General features: G+C 44.7%; 1 pseudogene; it reads left to right on the top strand.

Moving 5' to 3' along the window:
• The first annotated feature begins 12,081 nt into the window (after positions 1 to 12,081).
• LOC126423102 (5S ribosomal RNA) lies at positions 12,082 to 12,199 on the top strand (annotated as a pseudogene).
• Positions 12,200 to 15,723: the final 3,524 nt, after the last annotated feature.

The raw sequence follows: 15,723 nt of genomic DNA, 5'->3' as shown, positions 1-15,723 counted from the left end.
GGAGACACTTAAGAATGGCCCTCATATATTCTTTTTCTATGTTCATTTATATATGTTCATTCTTTTTATATGTTCATCCAATGTCACTGAGAACACTACAATGTCATCTAAATAACAAAGACACATCGTCCACTTCAGCTGCCTTAGAAGATTATCCATTATCCGTTCAAAAGTTCCTGGTGCATTACACAAACCAAACGGCATTACTTTAAACTCATACAGGCCCTCAGGGGTGATGAATGCAGTTTTCTCACGATTAGCCTCATCTACTTCGATTTGCCAGTATCCCGAGTACATGTCCATGGTTGAGAAAACTTAGCCCCCTTCAGACAATCTAGTGTATTGTTAATTCGTGGAAGAGGGTAAACGTCCTTTTTAGTTATCTCATTAAGCTTCCTGTAATCAACACAAAAGCGCCAACTGCCATCCTTCTTCCTGACGAGGACCACTGGTGACGACCATGGTCTCTGCGAAGGCTGAATGATGTCATTCTTCATCATTTTCTATACCTCGTCGCTAATTTTCTATACCTCGTCGCTAATTATTCGACGTTCCGTAGCTGACACACGGCATGCTCTCTGGCTTACTGGTTGATGGTCTCCAGTGCTAATCCCGGTGCTTCACCGTCGATTTGTCTAATTTGCTCTTCACCTCTGGATTGAAGCATTCAGAGAACACTCTAAGAAAGGCAAGTAGCTCCTTCTGTTGTTCCTTAGTGAGATCTGGTGATAGTCGAGCTAGATCTTGTCTCGTAGTGATAGCGCTAATTTCGCCCACAGACTTGGCATGGGAGGTTTCTTTGACGTTCAGCTGTTCGGCAATTAACGGTTCATCATTTGCTACGCACATGCGTCTTGGAAGGATCTGCGGTTATCGGCGCCAATTAAGTATCCACAATTCACCGAATCCGTTCTTAAACGAGACGACAGAGGCTGGGATGACCAAGTTATTCTTCAGTGTTATGCTCCTCTTACATTCCACTACAAGATGCATGGGTTGATGCATGGCATGACACACGACAGTTACCTTTCTGGCACTGACTGCAGGAATGACCACTTCATCCAGCATACATAGTCTCCACAAACTCGGATGCGCATCTTCCTGTCCACAGTATCTCATCTCGTCTAGCATAACCTTCAAGCGACCACAATCTACAATTGCCCGAGAAGCTTTCAAAAAGTCCCATCCGGAAATGACGTTATGACTACACTCTTGTAAGACGATGAATTCTAAATGCTGTGTATGGCCACTTATACCCACACGAATGGTACTTCTTCCTGTAGTTTTTACATATTTCCCATTAGCCACCTTCAGCAGAGATGTTTTGCTGTCGACGAATACGGTTTTCTGCAACTGGCGACGGTACTTCTCCGAAATGACTGAATATGATGCTCCAGAGTCCACAAGAGCTTGGGCTGGTCGGCCATCCATGAGGATATCGACAATTTTCCTATCATTTTTGTAGTGATCGACGGCGGAGGATTTTTCTCTTCGGTGGTCTCACCTCCAAGGAAGGTCGCACCCTTTAGTTTTCCAGGTTGCGGCTAAGTGATCGGCTGGAGCTTCTAAACAGCGATGGAGACCTTGATAGGCGTGTTGGGGAGCGTCCTCTCCAGCGGCTAGCTTGCGGCGATGGTGACCTATGTCGTCCTGCACCCACATGTTCTTGTTCATCTTCGTCGTCCCGGAGTTGTCGTCGGTTAAGATCGCTCTGCTTTCTTCTGGCGTGGGCGTCACCAAATATCCGCCGCCTTTCTCGACAATAGCGTAACACATGTCCCAGTCGTCTGCAGTGGAAACATACTGGTTGGTTATCCTTGGTTCTCCAGACGTCAGTCTTCCATGGTGCCCAAACAGGTTGCTCATGCGGCATTGTAGGAACGTAACCTCGCCTGGCTCTCGACTTTTTCACTGTTTTAAAGGGAAATGAAGGACGAGAGATTGGGTTCAATGTTTGTTCCACTTACTCCCTTATGACCTCTTGAAGCGTCTCGGTTTCTTGCTATCCGTGCAATCCAAGTGCCTTCTGAACTTCCTCTCTCAGTATCTGACGAAGAACACTTATGAAATCAGTTCCTTCCTCCGTCACAGATATCGATACGACGTTTGGAAGCCGTTCGAACTTCTTGCGGATAATACTTTTTTGATGCATTGTCTCGATGTACTGGCACCATTTTATGAAGGCGTCTGCTGTTGAAACTTCCTTCAGGAGCAGGGCGTCATACATGTCCTCAGCAACACCCTTCATGAAATGTGCAACCTTATCTTCCCCCTCCATTCTAGGATTCACTACTTTACACAGCTCCAAGATATCTTGAATGTAGGATGCTGTGGTATCTCCTGGACGCTGTGCCCTGCACTTTAATTTAACTTCTGTCCTTGTGTGTCGCCGAAATACTAGCCCATTTCCGCCTGGAATAGTTTCCAGTTTGTGAACTTCTCCTCATTGTTCTCATACCATTGCTTGGCAGTGCCCTCCAAGTAGAAAAATACGTTAGCCAAACACACGGTGTCATCCCATTTGTTAAATTTAGCTATACGCTCATATACCTTCAGCCACTTGTTTGGATCTTGGCCATCGTCACCAGAGAACCCGGAAGGATGTCTCATGTGGTGGCGCACAGTTGCTGTCATCGTAACGTCCTCTTCTTATTCTTCTCTCTCCGATAGATTGCGATCTGTTGAATATGACTCGAACTCGGGTTTCTCGCCACGTAAACAGTGGCTCTGTCATGGCCTGATGGAAGCCACTGCGTCGTCGATAATGTTAGCTATCACAAGTTCCAATACCCAGCGTCTCCACCAGAATAATGTCATGTAGAAGAAGGTGTAATTAGATGAATGACGAACACTAACTTCACTTAATGAAGGTTTATTCAGCACTTGCACACACAAGAGCGCGGAGCGAACTGCCTTCAGCCAGAACACATATAGTATACATACAGCTACAGAACATTCCAGTACAATGATTCTTGACATCTGTGGATACTTCTAGAATGTGCTCTAACCGAATATAGAAATTAAAATTGTACAGTCCATGTGAGTTTTGAATTCACGACCCTCCTTGCAACAATTTAGTATCATAAGCACTACACCACGGAGCTACTCAGCTTCTTCTGCGACAATATTATATACATATTGTGGTATACATTGGAACAAAAGTAAATGATAAGGGATATTTCATAAATCACTTAGAACAGACATTTTTTGAAGCTAACAGTCACATCAACAGCAAAATCATCTACGACAAAAGAGATGTTGACGATACAATTATACTTTTTAATGGCACCAACGAGGAAATAGACACATTAGCAACAAATTTGAGTAGCATGCACAAAAACATTAAATTCACCATTGAACATGAGACCAACAACAGCATCAATTTCCTAGATGTAAAAATCACCGGTAAAAACCATAAACATCATTTTCAGATTGATAGAAAACAAACATCCACTGCCATATGTATCAACAACTCGTCTTCTCGTCCAAACCAACATAAGATGGCATATTTTAGATCCACATGAACCACCTACACAAAATTCCACTTGAACCAGTTAAAAAAGAAAAAGCATTCAGTATCATTAAAACCATAGCCTCAAACAATGGTTACAGCCATCTCATGACAGACAATCTATCACAAAAAATCCAAAACCCACCAGCCAACTATGCTGCACAACAGGCAACCATACAACGTAGACAAAACAGTAGAAAACAGCAGAAAATATATTGCACTACCTTTCATATGGAGCATATCCTATAAACTAAGCAACATATTTAAAAAGATAAATATTAAAATAAGCTTCCACACAATCAACAAACTCCATCAGTTAGCAGTTCACAACTTAAAGAATAATAGCCCCTTATATAAAAAAATCTGGCATATATAAACTCAGCTGTCAAAGTTGCCCCTCTTACTATATAGGACAAACTGGAAGAAGCATTGAGACACAGTTCGAAGACTTGTAGATGCCATACGTTTGAACAACATTTCAAAATCCGCATTTGCCACTCACACAACTACTAACAGTCATGGAATAAAGAGCATTGAAGACCATGTACAAGTATTGCACCATACTGAGAAAAGTAGCCTTATGAATTTGCTTGAGGAGTTTGAAATATTTGTACATAACAGCAAATCAGCACAAAATCTCCTCAATGAACAAACTGAGCTCGCCAATAGAGACTTTTTACAAAATTCATTCATCTGCTTTCCATTTTGAAGTATAAAAATAATGAAATGTCCACTGTTGTAATATTAATATATGCACAACCATCTCAACCCATTTACTGTGCTTTCGATGTATGCCATAATATGTCCATAGTTGTAATATTTATTTATGTTCATCTGGCCTTATCATTTACTTTTGTTCCAATGTATAACATTATTTTTATGGACTATCACTCCAGTAACACTTTATAACTGACTGCTTTATTTGTTTATCTTAATTTTAATCAGATCTCTTTCAATGTAAATAGTAAGTAATGTAAGATTAGCAATTTCTACTGTCACATACATGTACATAATGAAATATTTCTGAGAGTGAAAACCTTTTGCCTTTTTATGGTTGTAATATCGCCATCTTTGTATACATACCTCCATATGATGAAACTTCTTAGTGTGTGAGTGGTGCTTTACATTATGTGCATGTTTATACACAAAATGTGCATTACACAGTTTTCGCTGCTGCAGGATGATAAGCAGCCTGTACTAGAATATAATAGCGCGGATTCTTCATTATAAGTAACCGAAAAACCTTCACTGCAATAATAATAATTTGTTTGCATCACATAAAATTGTTGTGTGGCACAATTACAGTTAAAAAGACATTGTCTTACATCTTGTTTTGGTTGTAGGGCACCACCATCCCTGGGAAAATTTCGTCAGTTGGGGAAACAAAAGGCGAAGTCCAATGTAAAACGTGAACTAGCCGTCTGAAGATGAACCTGTCGGTTCGAAAACGGCAATGACGCTGATTAAATAAATAAACAGCATTGTAAAAAGTGGCTGGTTGCTGTAATCTTCTATGTAAGAGTCAGCCTATATAGAGGAGAACACACTTCCAATTTTTTATTCATACATAATTGGGAACTTTCTCAGAAAATGATTTTTTGCTCTGAGTGTTGTAACGGCGACCAGAACGGTCGCAGGATTGTAGTGACGGAAACGCGGCGGGACCCGCGGAGCGGCCCGCGAACAACAACACAACGGGAGAGGATGGACACGACCAACGAAGGACCTTACGGCACAAAACAAGAACCGACAGTAGAGTCACGAACCAAACAAGACAACCAAGTCCACTCGTAAAGCAACACGAAAGTCAATACGCTGTCTGAGGCGATATGTCCTGAGACGCACGCGAGGTTAGACTGGAAGGCTGAGCAACAGGCAGGCACCTAAATACTCGATCGGGGACGCCGCTATTGGCCGCTGCAATCACGTGTTCAACTGCGGCGCCCTCACTCTAAATGTGGGCCAGGAGGCGCGGGCCGCCACAGCTTACGGCGCTATGGTACAGAGACCTCTATTGGTCTTCGACGTCCATGACATCTGGCGGGGATTCAAATTCCGCGGCGCGCGGTACCAGACTGAGAATATTTACAGACAATGGTTCCTTTCTTTTATTCGCGCATCCCAATTTCTGTGTCATTTGAAGTGAACAGTTGCACCTAACGGATTATTAAATGGGGCAGGTCTCTTGTCGTCGCTGGATCCTCGCGACATTGCCTGGGTGTGGTTCTGGCAGGTGGCTGGCGATGCGGAGCTGCTGTGTGACTGCCAGGACCAGCTGCACTACGCGCTGCTGGAGGCGATGACGCGGCACGCGGCCACCATGGACAACATCTGCCACGCGCACGCCATTGCTTGCCTGCTGGTCATAGAGGTGCCCAGTCCCATCGCCGCCATCAATGTGGCGCACCTCGCTGTTGCCGTGCAGGTCAGTACCAGCCAGCTCTGTACAAATACTGGAGCATCGACAAATGATCTGTTCGTATAGCTTAACAGTACACAACACACTAGCTAGTAAGACAGACAAGTGAGCCAGACCTGGTTGGAATCCGCACAAACCATTTGTGTCGCCGTTTCTGCACAGGATACATTGGACGATGTGCAGTGATGCATTTTTTCGAAAGCGCTGGTCGAGTTCATTCGTTTTACCACAAGGGGAGGTCACATCAGTCCACGGTCGTCTAAGGTTCAGCACACATCTAGTGATCACACTGCAATACACAGCATTGCATCGCAGTCTCGAAGCACTGCAGTCATAGAAAGAGTTCTGCATAGCCAGGCACGAGAGATTATGTACAGAGAAATTAAATTTATGCAGGAAGAGGCAAAAGAGGTGATAAAAATTCCATTATAAATATCCTAGAAAGAGTTCAGGCTGGTACTGGTGTTTTGCTTTGAACAATTAGAAGAGTAAATTCCCTCCAAATCACGTGTGTGCTTTGCCGGCCGTTGTGGCCAAGCGGTTCTAGGCTCTTCAGTCTGGAACCTCGTGACCGCTACGGTCGCATGTTCGAATCCTGCCTCGGGCATGGATGCGTGTGATGTCCTTAGGTTAATTAGGTTTAAGTCGTTCTACGTTCTAGGGGACTGACGACCTCAGATGTTAAGTCGCATAGTGCTCAGAGCCATTTGAAACGTTTTTTGTTTCATAGCTGTATCAGTTGCCCTTGTTTGTTTGTGTAGTGTAGTTTTCCTCAGTTTTTAATGTAGATAGGGCTGTGATGGCTGTCTGCAGATGCAAGCCAAGTTTGTGAGTCTTCACTCTCATCTCCAGGCAGGGATGGCCTCGGTTACATAGCTTGAAGCTGCAGTGGACGGGCATCACTGTTGTGGGCAAGCAGTGTGGATCCAATGGACGCCCAGCATGTCTGAGTGTGCTGATCAGCCTGCACCAGTGACCAGCCCACTTACTGCCCTCACTGAGATTGAACACTCACTCGTGGTCGAGTGGGAGGTCACCTCGGTGCGTGGCAGGCAATGAAAGATTTCCCAGGGGGCTGCATGTAAGGCCTCCCCAGTTAGTCTGACAAACAGGTACTAGATGCTGCCTGTGGCTGACACTGTCCCTCATCAGATGCAATCATTTGTCCTGTTTCAGAGGTAACCTCTCAGCATGCAAGGTCCAGGCAGTTACAGATAGTGGAATTATTGGTAGTTGCGAGCTTTAATGTTAGGCGCGTTATGGGGCCCCTTAGGGACATGGCTACCAAGGAGGGGAAGAAAGCCAATGTGCATTCTGTATGCATACTGGGTGGCGTCATTCCAGATGTGGAAAGGATCCTTCCGGATGCCATGAAGAGCACAGCGTGCAGCCATCTGCAGGTGGTCGGCCACGTCGATACCAATGATGTGTGTCGCTTTGGATCAGAAGAGATTCTCTCTGGTTTTAAGTGGCTAACGGAAGTGGTAAACGCTGCCAGTCTTGCCTGCAAGGTGAGTGCAGATCTCACCATTGCATAGCCGATAGGACCGATAGTGGATCTTTGGTACAGAGCCGAGTGGAGGGTCTGAATCACAGGATCAGACGGTTCTGTGACTGTGTAGGCTGCAGATCGCCTGGCTTGCGCCATAGGGTGGTGGACTTTCAGGCCCCGCTGAATAGGCCGGCAGTCCGCTACACACAGGATCCACTACATGCAGGAGATGGCTACATGGGTAGCAGCAGCTGTTCACTATGGACTGGGCGGTTTTTTAGGTTAGAGGGTCTCGGCGAAATATAAAGAGGGCTTCAGTCTTAAATGGTGCTGGTCTAACGTAGGAAGAACGTAGATACAGCAACCATCCGAATAACAGTTGCAAATTTTCGTAGCTGTGCTGGCAAAGTACCAGAGGTACAAGCGCTAATAGAAAGCACTGATGTCAAATTGTTATAGGCACTGAAGGCAGGCTAAAGTCGGAAATAAGTTCAGCCGTAATTTTTGCAAAGAACCTAACGGTGTTCCGAAAGAGTAGGCTAAATACAGTTGGTGGTGGCGTGTTTGTTGCTGTCAGAAGTAATTTATCTTGTAGCGAAATCGATCTAAGTAGTTCCTGTGAGTTAGTATGGGCACGTCGTTCTTGGCAAGCGGAATAAAATAACAACTCGATCCTTTTACCAACCTCCCAACAACAATTGCTGAAAGGTTCAAAGAAAACTTGAGTTTAGTTTCAAACACGTTGTAAGATGGCTATAATTTCGCACCTTACAAGCACTCATCTACATACCTTGCCGTGATTTAAAACCAGCATTAGGTATTGTTTGATAGGTTGTACTTCATGTACATGAATATTTAAATAAGACTGACATTGTCACGTACACCTTGGAAATAGTTCCTAGCCCTTACTGCATGAAAGCTGATGGATTGTCTTTACTATCAAAATGGCGTAATGAACGATTGCCTATACTAGCAGAGGTTGGAACTCCAGTGGAAATGAAAAGGCAGGCGTAACTCAGGCCCTGGGTGGAAAAGCCCGCACAGGTGTGTTGGTCCTGCTAAAAGCAGGAAGTAGCCCAAGACGGATGGTCGGGGCACCTTCGCACTGAAGCACAATAGAGTGGCAGCTGGCCGGTATTGTAGCTAGGCCGGAAGGATAACCGGAAACTGAAAATCTTGGACACAGCAGAGAGGACCAAGGGAGTGTTACCTCGGAAATCACGCAGGCTGGGTTATTTCCGAGGATTTTTACTCTGAGAAGCGTACCAATAAACAGGTATAGGTTTTTTCTTCCAAACTTTCTGCACTGGATGACAAAAGTCTAAAATATGGTTGGTCGGTATTCGGAAGAATCTGTAGAGAGGGAGAATATTCCGTGGTTTCGAGAATATGATTCGCCTTCTGCAGTTATGAGTGAGGGGAGCCGAACTTCGCTGGGAAGCTAGCGGTGGAGAGAAAGAGGTCTTCCGTTTTGAGCACCCGTGTCGCTCAGTATCAGCTTTTATTGATGCAGACGGACTTGCTGTCTTTGCTCTCAGGAGATTATAAAGTTCGAACAGTTACTTAGATCAGTTAGGCACTGCACTGTTGCGAACTTACACGATTCTGGACTCTGCCTCCGGGTAGGGAGTCGTCGTTGAGTATGCAGCGAACACTGACTGAGAGCACTTCATCTTTTTGTACTCACACTGAGACGTTATCTGAATTCTGTCCTTGTGGCTGGGGGTTCGCGTCTCTTGTCTGTAGAACACGGAGAGGAGAAGACAGTATTAGATTATACTAGTCAGAGGACCGCCTTCTGCCATCCTAGTGTTAGAAAGAGTTTTTTATTATGTGGCTGGAGTTCTTCCAACGTCACAGACATGTGCGAGAACCATCACTCCGATGCACCAGACGCAGTACATACAGTGATATTGCTAACTGCTTCAGCCTATTAGGGCTATAAAGCTAAACAGCTGTGATCACGTAAGTTGTATTTCCACTGAGGTTGCACACCACTGTAGATCATCTTTGAGAGTAGTGTCTTCTAGTGTTTGGTACACAGATGACGCCAGTCATCTCGTGTTATTTATATTAGATCGCGTAGCCATAAAAAGGGGCAGATTTGGACAATCTGATCAATCGTATTAGTTAGGAAATTCATTTAGATTATATAATGGTAAGACACAGATTTAGGAACCAGGTATTAAATTGTAAGGCATTTCCAGGGGCAGATGTGGACTTTGACCACAATCTATTGGTTATCAACTGTAGATTAAAACTGAAGAAACTGCAAAAAGGTGGGCATTGAAGGAGATGGGACCTGGATAAACTGAAAGAACCAGAGGTTGTACAGAATTTCAGGGAGAGAATAAGGGAACAATTGACGGGAATGGGGGAAAGAAATACAGTAGAAGAAGAATGGATAGCTTTGAGGGATGAAATAGTGAAGGCAGCAGTGGATCAGGTAGGTAAAAAGACGAGGGCTAGTAGAAATCCTTCGGAAACAGAACAGATAATGAATTAAATTGATGAAAGGAGAAAATACAAAAATGCAGTAAATGAAGCAGGCAAAAAGGAATACAAACGTCTCAAAAATGAGATCGACAGGAAGTGCAAAATGGCTAAGCAGGGATGGCTAGAGGACAAATGTAAGGATGTAGAGGCCTATCTCACTAGGGGTAAGATAGATACTGCCTATAGGAAAATTAAAGAGACCTTTGGAGAAAAGAGAACCACTTGTATGGATATCAAGAGCTCAGATTAAAACCCAGTTCTAAGCAAAGAAGGGAAAGCAGAAAGGTGGAAGGAGTATATAGAGGATCTATACAAGGGCGATGTACTTGAGGACAATATTATGGAAATGGAATGAGGATGTAGTTGAAGATGAAATGGGAGATATGATACTGCGTGAAGAGTTTGACAGAGCACTGAAAGACCTGAGTCGAAACAAGGCCCGAGAGTAGACAACATTCCATTGGAACTACTGACAGCCTTGGCAGAGCCAGTCCTGACCAAACTCTACCATTTGGTGAGCAAGATGTGTGAGACAGGCGAAATACCCTCAGACTTCAAGAAGAATATAATAATTCCAATCCCAAAGAAAGCAGGTGTTGAAAGATGTGAAAATTACCGAACTATCAGTTTAATAAGCCACAGCTGCAAAATACTAACGCGAATTCTTTACAGACGAATGAAAAAACTGGTAGAAGCCGACCTCGAGGAAGATCAGTTTGGATTCCGTAGAAATGTTGGAACACGTGAGGCAATACTGACCCTAAGACTTATTTTAGAAGAAAGATTAAGGAAAGGCAAACCTACGTTTCTAGCATTTGTCGACTTGGAGAAAGCTTTTGACAATGTTGACTGGAATACTCTCTTTCAAATTCTGAGGGTGGCGGGAGTAAAACACAGGGAGCGAAAGGCTATTTACAATTTGTACAGAAACCACATGGTAGTTATGAGAGTCGAGGGACATGAAAGGGAAGCAGTGGTTGGGAAGGGAGTGAGACAGGGTTGTAGCCTCTCCCCGATGTTATTCAATCTGTATATTGAGCAAGCAGTAAAGGAAACAAAAGAAAAGTTCGGAGTAGGTATTAAAATCCATGGAGAAGAAATAAAAACTTTGAGGTTCGCCGATGACATTGTAATTCTGTCAGAGACAGCAAAGGACTTGGAAGAGCAGTTGAACGGAATGGACAGTGTTTTGAAAGGAGGGTATAAGATGAACACCAACAAAAGCAAAACGAGGATAATGGAATGTAGTCTAATTAAGTCGGGTGATGCTGGGGGAATTAGATTAGGAAATGAGACACTTAAAGTAGTAAAGGAGTTTTGCTATTTGGGGAGCAAATTAACTGATGATGGTCGAAGTAGAGAGGATATAAAATGCAGACTGGCAATGGCAAGGAAAGCGTTTCTGAAGAAGAGAAATTTGTTAACATCGAGTATAGATTTAAGTGTCAGGAAGTCGTTTCTGAAAGTAGTTGTATGGAGTGTAGCCATGTATGGAAGTGAAACATGGACGATAAACAGTTTGGACAAGAAGAGAATAGAAGCTTTCGAAATGTGGTGCTACAGAAGAATGCTGAAGATTAGATGGGTAGATCACATATCTAATGAAGGAGGTATTGAATAGAATTGGGGAGAAGAGGAGTTTGTGGCGCAACTTGACCAGAAGAAGGGATCGGTTGGTAGGACATGTTCTGAGGCATCAAGGGATCGCCAATTTAGTATTGGAGGGCAGCGTGGAGGGTAAAAATCGTAGAGGGAGACCAAGAGATGAATACACTAAGCAGGTTCAGAAGGATGTAGGCTGCAGTAGGTATTGGGAGATGATGAAGCTTGCACAGGATAGAGTAGCATGGAGAGCTGCATCAAACCAGTCTCAGGACTGAAGACCACAACAACAAAAACAATGTAAATTGGACATTGGTATGTAAACATTTGTAATATATAAAGGGATTTTAATCTACAATAACTGTATAAGCAGAAACAACATTTATCATTTTGTAGTTACTAGTTCCCTTAATCATTCATTTATGTTTATGCTGTAATTTATATATTAAAGAGCCAGAAAGAGGAAATAACATCACAATTAAGGGATCCTAAGATCTGCTTCAGGGAGTAGTCAGACAGGGCCAAATCTTGATTTTTGCGTTCCGTATTTTCCATTGCAAAGGTAACCGCCTTACCGCAGTGGATACACCGGTTCCCGTCAGATCACCGAAGTTAAGCGCTGTCGGGCGTGGCCGGCACTTGGATGGGTGACCATCCAGGCCGCCATGCACTGTTGTCATTCTTCGGGGTGCACTCAGTCTCGTGATGCCAATTGAGGAGCTACTCGACCGAATAGTAGCGGCTCCGTTCAAAGAAAACCATCGTAACGAGTGGGAGAGTGGTGTGCTGACCACATGCCCCTTCTATCCGCATCGTTAACTGAGGATGACACGGCGGTCGGATGGTCCCGATGGACCACTTGTGGCCTGCAGACGGAGTGCTGTTTTTCCGTTGCGCGCATTCATTTTACACCCTTCTGCAGTAGTATCTTATAACATACCCGGCTCATACAATTACAGTTGGTGGTACGTTAATTTACCTTCGCTATGTTGGCGAAAATGCATGTTTGATTGCGGAGGTAAGCATAAAACATCATCCGAAATTGTGCTAAATGCAATCTCTGAAAATTATTTCGAGCAGTTAGGTCATGAGACCACAGGAATAGTACATGGTTGTGAAAACAAACTTGAAGTCTTAGCAACAAACAATCTTGGGCTTATAACGAGCATCATAATGGATACAGGGATTAGCGAACATAGGGTTGTCTTAGCGAGACTGAATATTGTAACCCCAAAACCTCCAAAAATAAACGAAAAATATACCATTCAAAAAACATATAAAAATTCACTTGACTCCTTCCTGAGAGACAATCTCCACTCCTTCCAAATTAACAGTGTAAGTGTAGACTAGATGTGGCTTGAATTCAAAGAAATAGTATCGACAGCAATTGAGAGATTTATACCAAATAAATTATCAAACGACGGAGGTACACATAAGGGGTCAGAACACTGTTGCAGACACAACAGAAAAAGTCATACCAAATTTAAACGAAAGCAAATTCCCTAAGATTGGCGAACTTTTACAGAAGCTCGAAATTTAGAGCGGAAATCAATGCAGGGTACTTATAATAGTTTCTCCAACGAAACTTTTATCGTGAAACCTGGCAGAAAATCGAAAGATATTCTGGTTGTAAGTAAAGTATGCTAGCGGCAAGACACAATACCTTCTCTCCGCAATAGCAATAGAAATACTACCGACGACAGTGCTGCGAAAGTAGTGTTACTAAACACAGACTTTCGAAATTCCTCCACCAAAGATGACGAAGTAAATACCCAGAATTCGAGTGAAGAAAACTGCCAACATGATTAACTTACAAGCAGATATTCTCGGAATAGTGAAGTAACTTAAATCACTTAATGGTTCAAATGGCTCTGAGCACTATGGGACTCAACTGCTGAGGTCATTAGTCCCCTAGAACTTAGGACTAGTTAAACCTAACTAACCTAAGGACATCACAAACATCCATGCCCGAGGCAGGATTCGAACCTGCGACCGTAGCGGTCTTGCAGTTCCAGACTGCAGCGTCTTTAACCGCACGGCCACTTCGGCCGGCTAAATCACTTAATAAAAGTAAGTCTTCTGATCCAGACTGTATGGTATACAGTCTGATTCCTTCAGGGTATGCTGATGCAGTAGCTCCATACTTAACAATCGTATACAACTGCTAGCGCGACGAAAGATCCGAACCCAAAGACTGGAAAGTTGCATAGATCCCACCAATATTCAAGATAGGTATTAGGAGTAATCAATTAAATTAGAGGCCCATATCATTAATGTCGATATGCAGCAGGATTTTGGAACATATACTGTGTTGAACATTATGAATCCCCTCGAAGGGAGTGGTCTATTGACACACAGTCAACACGGATTTAGGAAACATTGTTCTTGCGAAATACAGCTGGCTCTTTACACACACGAAATGTTGAATAACATTGACAAGGGAATTCAAATTGATTCCATTTTTCTATATTTCCAAAAGGTTTTTGCTCTGTACCACACAAACGGCTTGTAGTGAAATTGCGTGTTTATGGAATATCGTATCAGTTATGTGACTGGATTCATGATTTCCTGTCAGATCACATTTCGTAATAATTAACAGAAAGTCATCTATTAAAACAGAAGTGATTTCTCCACCAAAGATGACGAAGTAAATACCCCATAATTCGAGTGAAGAACAACTGCCAACATAATATTCTTCTCGGGTATGCAGCCGGATCATAACGTCTTCATGACACAATATTTCCGCGGTCCAGGTGGCCGCCATCTTCAGGTGAGAGTGCTGGTGCACGATCTCGCCGGAACTGACTTCCTAGCGCTTTTTTTTTTTTTTTTTACTTTATTGTTATTTTAAAACCTGTACAACAGGCAGGCTGTCAGCAGCACACTACGCTGCTCTTCAGCCATAGAAGACACAAGCAGCAAAAACAGGGAGAAGACACATAGGTCCCAGAGCGGTGGGCAATAAAACAGGAGACACATAGAGACAATCACGGAGCCGTTCACACTCGTCGATAATCCACACTGCTAGCTGATGAGACGACGCACAACCACTGAAGATGATGATGGCACTGGTGAACGATGGAGGGGACGATGAACACTAAACACTAAACACTAAACACACAAAACACTGATGGCGGCGACCTCCGGCGCGCGAATGTCCACGTAACGTGTGCGAGTCCGGGGACCTGCCAAGAGGGGTAGAAGGGGGAGGTGGGGGAGAGGGGAGAAAAAGGATGCCAATGGCTGAGGAGTCGGGGGCAGGAGGAGAGGAACAGGGGAGGGGAGGCCCGGGGGAGAAGGGGGGGAGAAAAGGAGGAGGGAGGGAAAAGGGAGAGGAGGGAGGGAGGGTGCCCGGAGGAATAAGTACAGGAGGAGGGCGGGAGGATCAAAGTTGGTAGGAGAGGTAGATGGAAGGGAGGAGGGCATCATCAGGGAGGGGGAGCTGGCGGAAGCCACCTTGGGAGAGGGTAAGGAGGTTGGAGAGATGGAGACCGGGTGGGACGTGCGAATACAGGCGCGGCAGCGGGCGAGGGTGGGAGAGGATCGGGGAGACGAGCAGGTGAGGAGGATCGAGTTTGCGAGAGGTGTACAGGATCCGTATCCTCTCAAGGAAAAGGAGGAGGTGGGGGAAGGGGATGAGATCGTAGAGGATCCGCGTGGGGGAGGGGAGACGGATGCGATAGGCGAGGCGGAGAGCATGGCGTTCAAGGATTTGGAGGGATTTATAAAAGGTAGGGGGAGCGGAGATCCATGCTGGATGGGCATAACAAAGGATGGGGCGGATGAGGGATTTATAGGTGTGGAGGATGGTGGAGGGGTCCAGACCCCACGTACGGCCGGAAAGGAGCTTGAGGAGACGGAGGCGAGAACGTGCCTTGGCTTGGATTCTCTGGAGATGGGGAGTCCAGGAGAGGCGACGGTCGAGGGTGACGCCAAGGTACTTAAGGGTGGGAGTGAGGGCGATGGGACGGCCATAGACGGTGAGATAGAAATCAAGGAGGCGGAAGGAAGGGGTGGTTTTGCCTACAATGATCGCCTGGGTTTTGGAAGGATTGACCTTGAGCAACCACTGGTTGCACCAAGCGGTGAACCGGTCAAGATGGGATTGGAGAAGGCGTTGGGAGCGCTGTAGGGTGGGGGCAAGGGCAAGGAAGGCGGTGTCATCGGCAAACTGGAGAAGGTGGATGGGGGGTGACGGCGGCG

Source organism: Schistocerca serialis, chromosome 1 (assembly GCF_023864345.2).
Source record: "Schistocerca serialis cubense isolate TAMUIC-IGC-003099 chromosome 1, iqSchSeri2.2, whole genome shotgun sequence".
Lineage (NCBI taxonomy): Eukaryota > Metazoa > Arthropoda > Insecta > Orthoptera > Acrididae > Schistocerca > Schistocerca serialis.
The sequence above is the reverse complement of the archived record's forward strand: the minus strand, read 5'-3'. Positions and strand labels throughout refer to the sequence as shown.